General features: G+C 45.1%; 1 protein-coding gene and 1 long non-coding RNA gene across 16 annotated transcripts in view; one reads left to right on the top strand and one right to left on the bottom strand.

Moving 5' to 3' along the window:
• The window catches only part of LOC135306364 (uncharacterized), a 31,862-nt gene extending 20,687 nt beyond the window's left edge, over positions 1 to 11,175 (bottom strand). For all 4 annotated transcript variants that reach the window (XR_010367159.1, XR_010367161.1, XR_010367160.1 and 1 more), the window contains exon 1: positions 8,896 to 11,175. This is a non-coding gene — a long non-coding RNA (uncharacterized LOC135306364). The remainder of the gene's footprint in view (positions 1 to 8,895) is intronic.
• A 125-nt stretch (positions 11,176 to 11,300) lies between these two features.
• The window catches only part of GRID1 (glutamate ionotropic receptor delta type subunit 1), a 539,628-nt gene continuing 533,396 nt past the window's right edge, over positions 11,301 to 17,532 (top strand). For 2 of the 12 annotated variants that reach the window (XM_064430093.1, XM_064430075.1), the window contains exons 1-2: positions 12,039 to 12,088; positions 12,795 to 12,886. The gene's annotated coding sequence lies outside the window, so the exon portion shown is untranslated. The other 10 variants (XM_064430081.1, XM_064430082.1, XM_064430086.1 and 7 more) reach the window with 10 other exon arrangements.

The following is a 17,532-nucleotide window of genomic DNA, read 5'->3' as shown; positions in this document are numbered from 1 at the left end:
TACTCTTTTTTTACTTGCCCTAAAGAACCCCTATCTAAGGGATTATAATTTATTAAGAGGTTTGCAGCATCAGTAGGTTCAGATAGTCTTTCTGTAAATAAAAATGAAACCATTATAAATAATGCAACTGCTGGAAGTCCTTACCCAAGGGTAGATTTGTTTGCTAATTTTTTCCAGTTGTGCAAACTGAACTGAATTTGCAGCTACAGGTTGTGCCCCAGGTAGCCACGCTTGGTACGATACATCTGTGTGTGACAGCAGCACTCTGGTGACATGCACAGGGGGCTGTAGGAGCCCTGGGGACAGCAGCCTTGCTGGGAGCTGCTCTGACAGAGCCTGGCACCCGAGAGGCAGATGTGTCACGTCTCTCTCCTGCTGTCTTCAGAGTGTATCTCCACATCTCCTGACCCACAACTTGAACTTCAGTTCGTCGCTTTGGAGAGGTAAATGCCAAAGACTTTCTCTCCACGTGTGGAAAGCCACACTGGTAAATAATGAAGAGTTGTGCAGGTGGTAGTACATCTTTCCAGAATTCTGGTCTGTCTTAGGTGGACCAAAGTTACTTAAAGGAAAGTTCATTGAGCTTCTGCAGAGTAAAATCAGGTGGTATGTAAAAGTGGACTCGGCTTAGAGTAAAAGAAAGAATAACAAGAATTATATTAGGTACACTGCTTCGTGTAGGAATCCTTTAAATTTCCTGTATTATCAGCAGAAGATTTAGTTGTGTCTCTGCATTTAGTTTTTTTAAAGGTTGGGAGGAAGATTGTTAACCCGGGGTGTGAAGTGGGTGAAATCATATCATTCCACCTGTAAAGCTGACCCTGTGATTATGTCCTAGAATGACAGTTATTTTCTCACTCTTTCCAGTACATAAGGCCTGAAAATCAAGGTGGAAGGCATTTGCAGAAGTTTGAAGTGAGAAAGGGAAGAAAGGAGTTGATTTTGTCAAATGATTCCATTCAGGACCCTTGAGCACACCTTACCCCTGGGAATGATGTCGAAGTTGTGGAACTGTTTGGTTTTATTAATGGGTGTTGTGTTGGCCTCTTACACCAAACATATGTCTCTTGAAAACATTTCTGGGGCAAAAAGTTTTAAAATATCTAGGCTGAGTTGTTTTCCAATCTAGTGTTAAATTTATAGTCTGAATTGAAGTAGAAACCGTAAGCAAGTCTTGGAGTAAGATCACTTTGTGTCACAGCTCTGTGCAGAGGCATGAATATGGGTTCAAAAACTTGATATTCAGGTTACTGAGCCTTAAAAAGCAGTTCAATAATGTGTTACATAAAACTGGTATGTAACATCTGGTGTCATTTTGCTGGCTAATATTTTAAATTTTTGTCTTCATTTGACAAGGAATTTTTAAAGCAAAGCTATCTTGCCCAAATTAAAAATATCTAGGTTGAAGTGCTGTAATTAAATTATACTTTAGCAGCAAAAATTGAACATCGTAAATTAAATAGAAATTATGCAAATATTGTTTGTAGTCTCTTCTGCGCTGTTTTTAAAACCTGGCTATAAATCTTTAATAAGGAAATTCTTCTTTATAGTGGAAAAATTAATTGCAATTTATGTGCTGAGTATCTTTATGCATCTGAAATATCCAGTTTCAGAATGAAGCTTCATATTGCAAAACAATGTTTTTCTGTGATATCTTAGATTACAGTTAGAGCCTTACTGAGGTTGTTGTGAGAACAAATTTGTAGCTATTTTAGCCCAGATAATCATGCAAGTTCTCTCTTATTTAGTGGAGGTTCTAATGGTTATTCAAATATAATTTCAGATGTGAGACAAAAGCAAACATACAGGACTTCAAGTCATTTAAGTTTCCCTGTAGAATATAAATTGAAATTACTGGGAAGAATCAGTAATCTAGAATGATTGTTAGTCTATTATACATCCAGTCTAGGATTCTAAAAAAATCCCCCCAAATTTAAAATTATTCTGTTGAGAACTAAATTTTGATGCTCCTCACAAGAAGAGACAAGTACACATCTATCCAGGTGGTGTTATACAATGTTAAGAGGTTTATACGAAGATGAACTGTATGTTAATTCTATATTATACTTGTGATTAGCCTTCAGAAGTTCTCAGGAGAACTGGTTTGTGCTCTTTGATACATGATGCAGCTTCAGCTTTTTTTAAATCTGAAAATGCCATAGGATTGATGTGTTTTTTCTGAAGTTTGCTACCTGGGACCAAGTGAAGCAGCACTTGAACAACAGGTGTCTGTTGGAACCTTGGGTATGGGGAATGCTTCTCTGTCAGGGAGGTTTCCACAATCCCACCCTTGTCTGCAGATTTTACCCGGTCACTGCTTTCAAAATGCTCAATCCAAACCCTGCTGAGCTCAGTCAGTCCTGCATTGTGGTGATGGTCTTTAAGGCTGAGCTCAGTCTGTGCCTTTTTCTGTGAGAAAGCCTCAGCAAACGCTGAGTTCTCAGCAGGACCCCGCGTGCCCTTGCGTCAGTGAGACCCAGGGAGCAGGGGCATGGTGCCAGAGCCACGGCCAGGGCTGGCACGTGCACAAGGGCTTTGCTCGGGTCACTGCCAGCGGCCGTCTCGGGCTCTGGCTGCTCACAAAGGAGGAGTCTGCATTGGAACAGGGGGAGGGCACCTGCTTGGGCTGTTTCTGCACCAGGTTTTGCTGTTTCCCAGGCTGATTCAAAACCCACCTGGGTGCTGAGCCGTTGTGAGCCTCAGTCCAGTGAGAGCAGCACATGGCACCATCACAATGCGCTTTCTCTCGTGGGTCCAAGCAAGAAAACACTTGCATTAAGATTCCAGAAGTTACAGAGTCAAAGGCCAGAAGGATTTTCTATGAGCCCAGATTTCACTAACTACTGTCATATGTAAGATTCTCCTTAGTGTGTGGTTTGACTTCCCAAACTGCTTTGAGAGGTAGAGGTCATCTTCCTTTCAAACAGAATTTTAAGCATATGCAAGACAAACATATCTGAAAGAGCAGGACTCTTCAGTACATTGTAGTCTCTGGTTTAATTGATGGAGTTTCCACAACAACAATAAATGTCTTATTATTTCAGGAGCGTACAGAATTTTTGATGTCCTGGAGATAAATTAAGAATTGTAAAGATTCAGACTTGTAAAAAACAATGATATTTCAGCAATAGCATCCTAAAAAATTGTCATCTGCTTGTGACCATCAGTGGGGAAGAAAAATAAATACCCTTGGTTAACAAACTTTCCCTAGAGATGAAGTCAGAGACACGGAGGTCTGATGGGATGAAGAACAACCATCATGAGAGTTATGATATCAGAAGCTGGATCAGCACCTGGGCCTGGTGTGTGGTTGCACAGCACTCCCTCTTCTGAAGAGTCATGTATTTCTTGGAAGAGCCAGGTGCTGCTGAAGGCTCTGAGGGTCTCCAGATGGTGAGCAATTAGCCCATGACCGTTGTGCTTCCAAATCATACTCCAGGAGTACTGCATGGTGTCTAGGTTAGGTTGCAGAGCATGTCACCTACAAGCAAGTGCCTTGGAGATTCCATACACTGCTGAACCAGAAGCAGCTTTTTGCACATTGAGAGCTTGGCAGGATAAGCTGAGGTCAGTGTTCTGCTCAAAGTTTGGCAGTGCACAGTGTTACAGCTGCAAACTTAGAATCTCTCATAAAGTTGTTCAGAACAACACTGGCATGTTGCTGCCAGCTGCCCTTGGAAGCTGCTTTGCTTTCTTCACTGAATGCAGTTGAAAATTGTAGATGCCCATGAAATTTCTTGACATCATTCTCTACTCATCTTCCCCTCTCTCATTTCCATGTCATTGCTGAAATAAGATTTTTATAAGAGAGAAGTCCTTCGCAGGAGGACCTGAGTGTTGTTCTTTAGCACCATAAAGAAACTGATTCTAGAATTTGTCTTCTACTCTGGGTGCTGGTGAGGGGAGAGGAGGGGATGTGAACCATCCTGGTGTAAAAAGACTCTTAAATTACTACTGTTTCAGAATGCTGAGGTCTGCTTCCATCAGTCTAAGGTCCGGGCTGCATCATGGCCCTTGGAATATTGCCCACGTTTCCAGTGCCAGTTCCACAGAAACACTGAACACACATGAAGTTTGGAATCCTGAATTTTCACACCACAGTAAAAACCAGCACTGACTATTGCACTATGCAGTAGTAGTAGAAAATAGGAGATTTACTCTGGAGTAACCTCACCTGCCATGATGTCCAGTTGTAAGAACAGATACTAAACTAGAACTGTGGTTATTTGAGATGCTGTGAAAGGTGTGAAACTCATAATCTTTTGATGTCAGTGTTTCAGAACAGCCATCATAAGCATCAAACTGCAAGGAATAAAAGGAAGATTACAGGTATTTTTCTCTTTTTACTTCCATGAGGAGAGAACCAGAACACAGCTTCAAATCTGTCTTGCGAAAACAAGCTCAAGATCCTGAGCTCAAGAGTGACAAGTATTCCATTAGCAGGTTTCATGCTGATTCCTTCATCTTTGTAGAAACACAGTAGCTGCTGAAGGCATATTGTGCCCCTGCCTCCTCTGATCCACCCCTGCAGCTGACAATAGCCCCCAGGAATTATTTGAATTATTTTGTGGAGTTTCTGTGGCTCTCAAAACACTTGAAGGGTTATTCTGGAATCCTCTCTCTGTGATGCTCTGCCCGTGGCAGTGGGGGGAGCTGTGCATGTGTGGGCAGAGGAGGTCAGTGCGTGTCTGTGCTGGGCTCCAGAGTGCTTTGTTTATGCAGGGAGCTCTGTAAATGCACCTGGAGCCTTTCAGGGGGAATGCAGCACAGACAGAGCAGAGTTCTCTGCTGCTGTGATACTGGTTTATGCTGCTCTGGTCACACTGGCTGGGAATTGCTCACGTTACTGCGTAACAGGTACCGCTCTGCTCAGACTGCAGGAGTGTTCAGAGGAGATCTTCTGACCATACAGATTGGTGGCAATAATGTGGGATTTGGAACGGGAATGTCAAGCTCTGTGAAAGGTGAGTGATAAGGTGTTAAATTGTGTCCTGCATGGGGGTAAATGGATTATCAAACGAGAAAAGCCACCACGCCTGCTGGAGTAAACAGGTGACTTTATGAAAGAGATGATGCATGAATGTAGGACATATGTAGTGCTTCCTTGCAGCTCTTCTGCTTAAACACAGGATTTACTAAGGAGACATCCCCGCCAGTGCCTGCCAGACAAACAGAGCTCTGCTGTTTGTCACTGCTTGCAGAGGATCTCAAGACAGAGAGCACACTGATTCAAAATAGACTTCTCGGAAATTTGGTGGAGGGAGAAGTGTCAAGGAGGTGTCCTGTCAAAGCAAGAGCTGTGTGGGTATGAAAAGAGCCATCAATCACTACCACTAACTGGTGTGGACCAAGAGCCCTGAAGCAGCCCCATGAGTGACTCTGGTTTATAATGTGTCACTTGCAGTGGGAACTAGAGGAAAGACTGTGACTTTTGAAAGAGCTTCAGAAACAGTCCTACTAACCACAGGCTAGCAAGTTTAACCTTCTTCCAAAAGAAATTGCTGAAAAAGAAAATTATATACTGTAATAAAACACAGGTGGCTGGTGAGGTACTTGGCTAAACATTGGGGGGAACAAGTAATGATTGCTCTTGAAAATCCAGAGGAGCTTATAAGTAAGTAGGCAGGTGTGATATAGTTAATATAAAACCATGCAAATGTTTGTTGGGAGAAACTCTGGAGATCATCTAGTCCAGACTTGTGCTCAAAGCTAGATCAGGTCAGCCGTGGCTTTGCCCTGCAGAGTCTTGAAAACATGATGGAGATTGCACAGCCTCTCTTGGTAATTCACAACAGGTCTGTGCTTCTCTCCTAGAGAAAAAAAAAAAAAGTGCTTGTCATGTTAAGAAAAGAGAAAAAGAAAGGAAAAGAAAAATTAAAAGCCTAGAAACAAACAAATCAAACTCAATGAAAGAACCAGAGCTTTCACTAAAGCTTCCTTGTGCCCCTAAGTTGTGGAGAGAGAAAAAAGTCTTCTATTGGACTGATACCCTTTACTCCAAGGGTTTAAAAGAGAAGAGCTGAGCAGAAATAGCAGTTTCATCCCTGCAGAAAAGGAGGACTCTGCTGAGTTACCACGGGCTGTTGGCTGGGTTCAGGACTGCCCTGACAGGAGGAGGGGCTGGCTGGGAGGGAAATGTGGGCACTCAGCACTCAGCAGTTTTGGGTGTTTGTGGTCAGATACAAATCTGAGTGCCCAGAGCTGCACGGGCTGTAGGCAATGACAGCCTGATTGGAAGCCCAATGAACTTGTCACTGGTAAGAAATGCACGGGAGGAAAAATAGCTCTGTGCTACAGCAGGTTAAACTGCAACTTAACTGTTGCCTGCGGGAGTGAGTGACTATTCAGCTGCTACAGAGGGCAGAACATTTGTAACATTAGGTGTAATTAGGAAACAAATAGAAGAAGAAAACAAGAACCATCTTTGTATCACAGGATCTATCCCTGATGTTGCCTTGTTCAGAACTCAGCATGGATTTTAGGAAATAGAAAGAGGCAGATACTTTATCTTCTTTTTTCTGCTTTATACCCTGATTCATCAGCAATGTGGAACAGCCAGAAGAGCTTAAATAGTCCACAATTCTTCAGCTTGAAGAAGGCATCATGACTGGAGATGCATGACTGGCAACAGTTACAACAAAAAATCAACTAAGATATGGAAAACATGAATAGAAAATTACTGTTCTCCCAGTGCTCTCCTTTGTTCTTGTAACAGGGAGTCCAGTGCAATTACCAGGTAACAGAATTTGAAATAAGCAAAAGGAAGTACACTTTAACACAGCACAGAATTAAACTGTGGAACTCGCTGCCTCACAGTCCTGGGAACAGTTTGCTTGGAGTGTTTTGCTGCTGAACAGTAGCCTTGGCATGCCAGGCAGCTCAAGTACACAGCAGTGCTTGAGGGAGCAGCATCAGCTCTCTCTGGTTTCTGCAAGAGCTCCTCTCTCCTTTCAAATTTTGCCCCAGGCCCCCTGGCTGTGCCATTCCTTGGTGGCAGTACCGTGTGTGTTTCTGCAGTGTGCACATGCAGCACAAGCAGCTTTATTGTAGCCTAATTCCTCAGTTACCCAGCAGTGTCCCAGACACTGCTTCAGGATTAGCTGGGCTTAAAGAGTCATGTCCCTGGTTGACAATCCTGGAGAGGCAGACTGGCCAGTCCCTGGCTCCCTCCAGGGCAGGGAGAGGGTTTCCACCCCAGTATTTTGGTGGTAGCATGGGTCTTTTCCCATTTCATCCATACTTTTGGCATGTATTTTCAGGAGTTCACCATATGCCTGTTTATCCCTTTCCTGCTTCTTTTCTAGCTCTAATTTCCCTTCACCTGTCTGCATTCTTCCAGCCTCCACATGCCTGTTACCCCTTGTATAAATAATTTGTATTATTTTCAAAAATAATCCAAGTACCCTGTGAATAATCTGCTACACTCAGATTCTGTTTCCAAAAATACTAAACTAATGCCACAGACAGACAGACATGCCTTGGCAGCAAGCCTTGCTCCCCCTTTGACCCTGGCTGGAGATGGCCTCGCTGCAGTGGTCAGTATCCCCTGGAGCAGTGCAGGTGTCACGAATCCAGGCTGCTGAGGACCCTCCCTAGCCAGCCCTTCTGCTGCTCCCCCTGGGTGCACCATGCCTGCCTTTCGGGGAGCTCAGCTCTTTGCTCAGTGCTGCTAGCCCCGGTGACAGGGAGGGATGTCAGATGGATGTGCAGCCCCGGTGACAGGGAGGGATGTGAGATGGATGTGCAGCCCCGAGGCTCAGCGAGGGCAGCCGGAGCAGCCGCCAGGAGCCGGGCCCGGGCACTCCGAATGCTGACAGCAACATTTCAGTGTCCCCAAATGTGCCACCTCTGAGCTCAACTCCTGCACTGCCACACGCCGCTTGTTCCCAGTCCATCCAAGGATGTGGGAGGGCTCTGGCACGGTTAGGAAGGTCAGGCTTCTTAATTGCACATGAAAGTGACCCAAATTCAAGGAGCTGACAGAACTGTATACTGCTGTGCTCCATGGCCAGCTCTGGGTTAATTATTGAGGAGTGCTATTTTTGGTAAGCGTTTGCAATAGATTCTGTGTGTCTGAAATCTTGTTCCTGTGGAAGTTCATCACAATGTCATGTATTTCATTAATTATAACCTTTATTCTGTGCAATTAGTAGAAGTGTTTCTAAAAACCTTTTTGATTTTTTTCCTGCCCCCTTTCCAAAGGAAGGCTAAACAATGGTGTGAGTTTCTAGGCATGCACATCACAGAAGAGCAAGTTGGGCTAGGATATAAATATAAAGCCTTAGAAGGCAGGAGGGAGAAAGAATTGATTTACAACAAGATGGAGACTCTCAAATAAATGTTTAAATGTCTAAAGTTAAATTCAACAAATAATTGCTATTCTGCGAATCAGAAATACACACTTTTAAAAACAAATTGAAAAAATAATCACAATGCTTGCAATCTTTCCTACAAAAGAAGGAAAAATCCTTAAGCAGTGGCAGCTCTTAGTATAATTTGCCTAGGTTCATACACTGATTTACATGTAAGAGTACATTACCATGACAACTTTTAAATCTTGCTAAATTCTGTTCGTACTACTACTATTTTTTTCTTGCTGTGCTTTCTAAAGTGACCTGTGGTCTGGGATCTCCTCTACACACAAGGACCTTAAATCCTGCATCTGTAACTCTAAGTAGTTCTAAAGCTTGTTGCCCTCAAAATCTTCTTAATCAAGAAACAGAAACATACTATGTATACTATAAAAAAGCCTAGAATTTGTTAGTATGGCTGAAATCTTAAGAATCATAATTTCTCCAGATGTAATTATTACAGAAAAAACCACTTCTATACTGTAATAACAATAATAATCATCATCAACAACAACAACAATAAAGCTATGTCTCTTATACTCACAGTTCCAGCTCCTGGCCCCTTTCCTGATGTTGCACTCACTTTTCAGGGTCCTCATGTTGCTGCCTCCAGTGTGGTGATAAGGGTGCTAAGTCTGGTCACCAGCACACAAGGTCTTTTGGCTGGCAGGGATGTGATGATGACTGCATCCTTCTCGCTCCAGGATCCACTTGGGGTCTTTTTTTATGTTTGCCAACAAACTATCACACCTTGCTGCTTCATCACTGGTTTGCAACCCACATGATAGCCAAATTTGCTGATGTATCTTGCATATGGTGGAAACTTGTTCTTTGTTCTGTTATGCATGAAAAGGTGGTTTTGTTTGACTCTAGGTCTGTGATTTTAATAGAAAACAATGGTTGGTTTGTTTGTAGCTATGGGGCTTCCAGTGGCAAGCCCATGCCTCATCTTTTGTCATCTTATTCCTGTACTCCTCCCCACTGCATCCTGTGCCCGCTCCTCTCAAGGCCTCTGCTACCACTCCAGGTTTGTGTTTTCTCCACATGACATCATTTATGTTGGTTGTATCTTCTTCTGCACAGAACAATGACCTGTCAGTCCTGCCTGTGCACAACTGCAGTGGTACCATACAGGGGTAAGCAAAAGTAAAACCAAGTCATCCATGACCCTGTGGTCAGAAGAAAAAATGCTGTTACAGCTAAGCCAAAAGAAGACTTGCAGGTAGGTCAGCAAATGTTCTGCCAAAGCAGGCAGGCATGACTCTGTGCTGAGGCCTCAGAGCAAAGCACGTGGGCTGTCCCCAGCAGGGGCAGAACTGACACAAGGCCACAGGCCACCAGCAGGCCGCTGTCTCATCAGCAGGATGCCACATCACCAAGTGCTGCTGCCATTCTGCTGTGTCACGTTCCAGCTCCAGCAGTGCCTGACAAAAATAAGGTACAGGTGTTGAGCAGCAACATCTGGGATCTTAATTACTGCTCCTACAATAAAAGAATCCAGCCTGGCATTTTGGTCTTGCTCCAAGCTGTCTGGGCAGATGCTTGAGTGGAAAAATAGCGTGCTGGTGAGATCAGCCTGTTCGATCCAGGCAAGTGAGAAGAGCGTATGTTATTAAAATAGAAGGCAAAATGAGGCAATTGCTCTGCCTGTCAAATAACTGGGTAAATCTTCTCAAAGTCTTTGCTCCATGTGCTTTTTTAGATTTGGCTATCTCTGTCCTATGAGAGTCAAATATTCTTGGCAGTGGAAATGCTGCTCTCACGAGTACCAAGTGCCAAGCTTTTAAAAATTAGTACAATGTACAGAATATGCTTTGTTTGTATTAAAAAGTTGTTGAGACAGCCCCAGTTTCAGACAGGGGTTTTTTTTTAAAAAACAATACTTTTTCTGTTTTCAGGAGCTATGCCTGCTTTTCCCTGGAAGCACCATGACGCTGGGAATCTCTGTGCAGCTACAGCTGTACTCTTTCTCTGTATCCAGGGGTGGGAAGCAGTATTCCTGGCGTGCCTCCAGCCAGGAGGGGCCGAGGCACAGCTTGGCAGGCAGAACATGGTGGTTTGTGCTTGGCCAGAGGCCTCTCGAACGATTTGGACCAAGCGTCCTTTCATGTTCCCCACCCTGGGGCACTCCACAAAGTCTGTCCAAGTTAATGAAAGGCAGGCTGCACAAGCTGAAGCTTCATTAAACCTGCAGAATGGCTGCTAAGCCCATGCTTTAGTTTAATTCACAAATGGGATTGAGTCAAGTGTTTACCAGCTCTCCCTGACCCCAATCCCCAAAGGCTCGCTGTGTTTGAGCTCTGAGCTTAAACGTCTCTGCAATCCTGCTTCTAGGCCAGGCTGGAAAATGAGGACACTCATGTTTCCCCGTGGCAATGGCCCTGCATGAGGTGAGAGCTCACGGCTGGCCTGTGCCCTGCTTTCAGCTGGGATGGAGTTAATTTCTTCTTTCTGGCTGTTACAGTGCTGTGTTTTAGATTTGGAATGAGAATGGTGTTGATAACACACTGATGTTTTGGGTTTTGCTAAGTTGTGTTTATACTAAGTCGGTGAATTTTTGCTTTTTTCTTTTGTTTGTGTTTTCTTTTGTTTTGTTTTTATTTTATGGGGTGTTTTTTGTCATGCTCTACCAGTAAGAAGGTGCACAAAAGGCACTGGGAGGGAGCCTAGCTGGGATAGATGACCTGAACCAGCCAAAGGGATATTCCACACCACAGAATACCACTCCTGGAGGAGCAACCCAGCAGTGGGGCCAGTCTGGGTTTGGGGAGGGTGGTTCTGGCATTGGTCAGTGGGTGGTGAGCAGCTGACTTGTGCATCACTTGTTTGTTTCCTTTTTATTATCACAATTACAATAATTTCTTGCCATTTCTGTACTTTACTTTGGTTTTGACTATTAAACTGTTCTTATCACAGCCTAGAGTTTTACTCTGATTCTCCTCCCCATCCCAGCAGGGTGAGGGTGAGTGAGTGGCTGTCTGGTGCTTTATTTCCAGCTGGGTTTGTCTTGTGATTTCCAGACACTGAAAGTGTGGTAGGCTTTTCTTGCAATGACAAGGGCTACCTCCTTTCAAAGGTAGGTTTTATTTAATCCTCTTTTCAAAGGGGTTTTTTGGCCACCCACGGGCACCTTCGCACCTCTCTGGCTCCCGGCTTCCTGCGGCAGATGGGGCGGGCAGGAGGAGCCCACCCTTGGCTCTCCTTCCCCTCATGGTGAGCAGCTCCTTGGGGAGGGATGGAGCCCAATACCCGTCAGGGAGAGATGGAAGGGAGTGTATCAAATGTAGAATTCAGGCTGGTTTCTGGCTCTCCCCTGGGTACGACTGTGGGAGCTGGTGAGGTGTTACCCCATAGCCTGGGCTGCTGCCAGAGCCCTGGGGGACCTCACCTGGTGATGGCACCCCTGCTCGTGAAATCCATCCTGGCCGGCTCCTGTCAGAGATTCTCCAGGATTCCAGGCTGTGAGCACGGGCATCGGGCTGGGGAGCGCCTCAGGTGTGCTCCTGAGGGGAGCGCCAAGCCCCCGGCCCGGCGCTGAGGGAGAGGCCGAGCCCGGCAGGTGGGGCCGGCCCAGCGCCAGGAGCTGCCCGCAGCCCTCAGGGCTCGGCTCGCTGCCCCCGCGGCGGCTGGGGCTTCCAGAAGGTTCCGTGGGCACGTGAGCAGCAGCTGGGGGCTTCCAGAAGGTTCTGTGGGCACGTGAGGAGCAGCTGGGGGCTTCCAGAAGGTTCTGTGGGCAGGTGAGCAGGGGCTGGGAAGTTCCAGAAAGTTCCACAGGCAGGTGAGCAGGGGCTGGGAAGTTCTAGAAGGTTCCACGGGCAGGTGAGGGGGGGCTGAGGGATTCCAGAGGGTTCTGTGGGAAGGTGAGCAGGGACTGGGAAGTTCCAGAAGGTTCCATGAGCAGGTAAGCAGTGGCTGGGAAGTTCTAGAAGGTTCCGTGGGCAAATGGGGGTGGGGGGGGCTGGGAAGTTCCAGAAGGTTCCGTGGGCAGGTGAGCGGGGGATGGGGACTTCCAGAAGGTTCCACGGGCATGTGAGGGGGGGCTGGGGGCTTCCAGAATATTCCGCAGGGAGGTGAGCAGGGGCTGGAAAGTTCTAGAAGGTTCCGTGGGCAGGTGAACGGGGGCTGGGAAGTTCCAGAAGGTTCCATGAGCAGGTGAGCAGGGGCTGGGAAGTTCCAGAAGGTTCTACGAGCAGGTGAGCCGAGCCCAGTGCCTCAGGCAGGTAAGCGGGCTGGGCTCTCCCCACCCTGTTGCACTTGTGGGTCTCGGCCACTGTTTTTCCCGTGTGTTTTGGGGACAAGTGTCAGCCCCATGCCTGTCCAAGGACAGGAGGGTGCTGGGACCCCGGGCCCTTGAGCAGGGCTGTGCTAAGCTCACCCTGCGTGGCCCCGAAAGGCTCAGCCGCGGCCAGGGGTTCGGCTGCTTATATTGCCTTCGGTAACCAGCAGGGGCTGACATGCTGGAATTTTAACTTCGGAATCGCAGAAATGAGGCATCGCGTTCTTTAAAGGTCAGAGCTCAGGATAAAACTCTGCAGGTAAAGAAGACATTTTCTTTTGTGAGCTGGTTATGAGCTAGCCACCCATGTGCTGCTCTTTTGGGCTGTGTTTGGGGCATACTACACAAGCCTAGTTGTGAATTTCCTGTGGAAAATTTCCGTCAACCAAAAAAACCCTGTGATCTGTTACAGCTGAAACTGTGGAAAAATAGTTGTGAGTTCTGGGTTTCCTGATGTGAAGAAAAAAAAAAAGTCATTTGTATATAGTTGAAGTATCCGGTTTCACTTATTTCTGTAAATACAGAAATATGTTTATTACACACTTCTGTTTGGAAATTTACATTCTCCTGGACAAAACTAGTAAAACATGTTTCTGCACGGTGACATTCACACTGTGAAAGTGATGTGTTGCGTCTGCCCCAGAGCAGGACTGTGGCCCCCCATATTTCTGTGGAGATTAGAAGAGATTATTTTGAGTATTATTGGCTACCCCTAGCAGACAGCTAGGAAAGTTACTTGGTGTCACACGTTCCTTGGGAGCTTGCCAACAAGTGAATCCATGCCTAATTACATGGTCCATTCAGCTGCAGCTACTTCAATATCCGACCCTGATGTTCCAGTAAATGTGAATTTCATGTGAAAGGACGTAAACATCAAACTGCAAACTAAACATGACGTAGACCCTGGACCCCAGGGATGCACCAGGGTTGAGGAAAGCACACTCCTCACCTCAATGAAAAAGAAACAAACCAAAAAAATAAGGCTGGAATGTTACTGTTTGTGCTCTAAAAAGATTCTTCATTGCACATGTGCAAATGAAATGATAGGGTACTCACAAAAAACCCAGTTAGTTGCTTTGGATAGTGATCAGCATGCTTACATCATCAGAGTTCTTTGCATAAAACAGAAAATGGCCTAATTTAACACAGCAGGGACTACAGAGGGGTTGATGGTTTGAGCTTAAACAATTAGTAATTAAGAAGTATGAGACAGAAGATATTACCTGAGAAGAAAACAGGCTGTGTAACGTAGAAGTGACTGCTGTGGTGCATCTGCAGGGGAGAAGGGGCTTGGACACAGTTTCTGGGCAGCACTTCATCAAAATGCAGTTGCATTGCAGATATAAGACTCCAGTGGAAATATGTAAATTGGTAGAAAGGATCACTCTTTAGACTGTTCTCTTTACTCACTTTTGGAAGCTTAGGAGGTTTTTGACTCTTAAGGAGTTTCACTGCCTAAGGCTCTTTCTAATTTCTGTGGTTAAGCAACAACTTAGATGGAATACACACCTTGTTTTGTGGGGCTTTTATTCCTGTCCCTGTCCATTACACAAGGAAAGAAAAGGGCTCCCTGCTAAAATCCAGGCATGCATTTTCTATTTTCAATCTCAAGTATTTGTTTTTTTGCTACAATACTGCTGACTTTGCTATAGTTATACATAGTTCTTTGCCCTCTGTCCAAGATATTTTTAACTCCCCTTTTCTGCTTTAAAGAGAACTGAATTGGAGAAGAAACATGCTTCTAATTCAGTCTTCTTTTTAATTTCAGTGGAGATGGAAATTGAAGTTGCTCTTGAGGGGAGAGTGGTAGATGGACCAGAACTACTTAATATCAGAGTCATAATTCATACTGCTCACATCTCATCTTAGAAGTACAAACTGTACTGTTCTTGAAATGTCAATGCTTTTTTTCCCTATTTAAAATACGGATTCGATCTCTTCATCTTGGAAAAAGAACTTGGTGTCTTCATTGATTTCACAACACAAAATATTCATGCAAAGCCTGACTTCTCAAAGGACTGTGAGGCGAATGTTAGCACGACAGCAATAATTTAAATCAGAGGTTTTATCTCTGCTGAGCCACTTCTTTTTTTATCCCGTATGTTTTTAGATAATAAAGCACTTTGTTGCTAACTTTTTATATACACTTACAAGCATAGAAAACATTGTGAGTAGGATGCATTTGGGATATTTAGTTGCAGCTGTGCCAGATTCCTAATAATAACAATTTAATTGTTACAATCATGGACTCATCTCAATTGCTGTGTGAACTTTAGATAGACCCTCAATAGCCTACTGAATTCAGTAGGAGCTTCTCTTCTAGAGAAAATTATGAGGGTTTAAAAAAGGAGTTCATCCTCTTGTGGATCTATGTGTGCTAATTGTACTTCTTCCAATTGCTCGTCATTGCTCCCTGGCTATACTTTCTTGCTTTCACAGCTTGTTTTCCAGCTGAGCAGTCCCTGTACAGCTCTAGTTCTGCTTCAGAAGAAAATATATTAGATTCAGTGTGAACTCAACAAGGAGTGATTTCGTCAGCTCTGTCATAGCTAAGATGCTGTAGCTGTGCTCTTCCCCGTTTTTAACTGACATAATTGTGCTGTCAAAATGTTGTTGTGTAAATCAAGCTGCAGTGTGTTTGTAACATCAGTGCTAATGTGGCTGGTCTGACACTTCCTTCTAATTACAATTTGCATATTTGCAACAGTTGGCTGAGCTGCAGGAGGTGCTGAGATGGGCGAGTCATGTCAGGGAGGCTGGGAAGGAGCTGGAGAGCTGCCTCCAAGCACAGTCTGCAGTGGCCCCACAGCCAGACAGATCCAAACTTTCCACAGGAAAAAGGGACAGAGGGAGGAAGAGAGGCCAGTGATGCAGCAGAATGAAAGTTTGAAAGGACAAGGCCTGGTTCAGCTACCTAGAACATGGGATTCTGCCTGGAATCCTGGTCTGCTGGGTGCAATGGTCTCCATCTGTCAGGCAAGGGGGAGAGCATCATCAGTCACAGGCTGCCAAGCTGGCAGGCAGAGCTTTCAAGTTTCTGTGGGAAGGGACCTTCAGCCCATCCCACTCCTACCGGTTGAATGCCAGGCCAGCAGGAGAGGCCCAGAGCCTGGAGAGGGGCTGCATGTCAGCAGGAGAGCCCCTGAAGAGCAGCCAAAGGAAATCCAGCCAGTCCAAAACCTCACTGGGGGCTAGATTTAAATGCAAAATACTAGATTTAGATGCAAATTCATGTAATATTGGGAGTAATTAAGAGAAGTTAGAAATGTGTACAAATCAGCAGGGCTGTGGAATCATGGACTCGTGTGGGATGGATCCTGTGACCGGAGTACTGGAATCAAAGGATTCAGGTACTTCAGGAAGGACAAGCAAAGGAGACAAGGAAGAGCTGTTACCATCTATGTTAATGTCCACCTGGAGTGCATGGAGCTGTGCCTGGGGATGCATGAGGAGCTGGTTAAGAGCTTATGGGTCAGGATGAAAGGAGGGCAGGGACAGTGGCATTACAGTGCTAACCTGGAAGACTGAGTGGAGGAGGCAGTCTGGCCTTCATGTATTTCAACCACCCCAGTATTGTTGGAGGGACACCACAGCAGAGCATAGGTAATCCAGGGGGGTCCTGGAATACACTGATGGTGACCTCTTTCTCCAAGTGACAGGGGAGCCAATGAGGAGAGGTGCCATGCTGGACCTTGCTCTCACAAAGAAGGAGGGGCTGGTGAGGGATGTGAAGCTCCAGGGCAGCCTTGGCTGGAGTGACCATGACATGGTGGAATGTTGAAGTGTTAGGACTATGAAAAGGGTGCACAGCAAAGCCCCTGCCCCAGACTTGAGGAGAGCAGACTTTGGCCTCTTCAGGCATCTGCCTGGTACAGAGTCATGGGATAAGGTCCTGAACCTACGAGGGTTCCAAGAAAGATGGTTAATATTCAAGGATCACCTCCTGCCAGCTGAGTTGACCCTGTGTCGAATCCTGTGACAGAGGCAGTACAGTTTCTTAGCTGCTTTCTTACTTGGCTACAGAGATCCGGCAGAATACTAAAAAGGCCTCTAGGACAGATTATAGTAATGGGGTTCTGAGATCTGTACTAAAATACTTCCTGAAAATTTGATGTGGTACATATCAATATATGAGACAAACACTTTATCAGGATTATAGCAGTCCTCAAAGAGATTCATTGGGAGTGGTAGGGATGGGAAGAGGTAAATACTTGCCCAGACAGGCTTTACAGTGTCTTTTGTCACACGTGGTGCAGAGCAGAAAGAGGAACCAGACATTTTTCTGTGATAACCATAGATTCTGAAAGGAGAAACAGCAGGCGTGGAAATTCAGCCAATAAAAGATGGGTACGTTTGGCTGCTGTGGAGAGCTTTTAAGCCTTTCAGATCTGTGTCTTATAACTGAAGTGTTAGCATGCATAGGTGTTGTTTAGCAAAAACGTAGCTCAAAGAATTTTTATTTCAGTGACTGAGACTGATGTTTTGCTACAGAGAGTGCCGGAGTAGGGAGCACAGACTGATTCCTTTCTGCTTAGCTCAAAAATCTCCAAATACTATACCTTTTTAAGTCACACTCTAAATGGCAAACATCTATTACTATTAGATTCAACAACAGACTCTTTTCTCCTTTGTTAAGCCCCTCTGAATCTCCAGCATTCATTTTTTAATAAATTCTAGGCTGAGATCTTTATCAAAGCTTAGCTGGGGAGCATGGTACATGACCACTGACTGTACTCCTCAGTGCAGTTTTTCTGTTGAAATGAAATGCCTCAGTTCCTCCACTCTACACCTCTCAACCCAAAAGACAATACCCAAAAGGCTTTTATGGTTAATATAAATTACCACGTCCTTCAGAGTGAAGTTTCTGAGAAGTAGCTGCAAACACACATTTCCTTTAGCATTAAA

This window comes from Passer domesticus, chromosome 8, assembly GCF_036417665.1.
Source record: "Passer domesticus isolate bPasDom1 chromosome 8, bPasDom1.hap1, whole genome shotgun sequence".
NCBI lineage: Eukaryota > Metazoa > Chordata > Aves > Passeriformes > Passeridae > Passer > Passer domesticus.
Note: the sequence above shows the minus strand (reverse complement) of the source record. Positions and strands in the feature narration are given on the sequence as shown.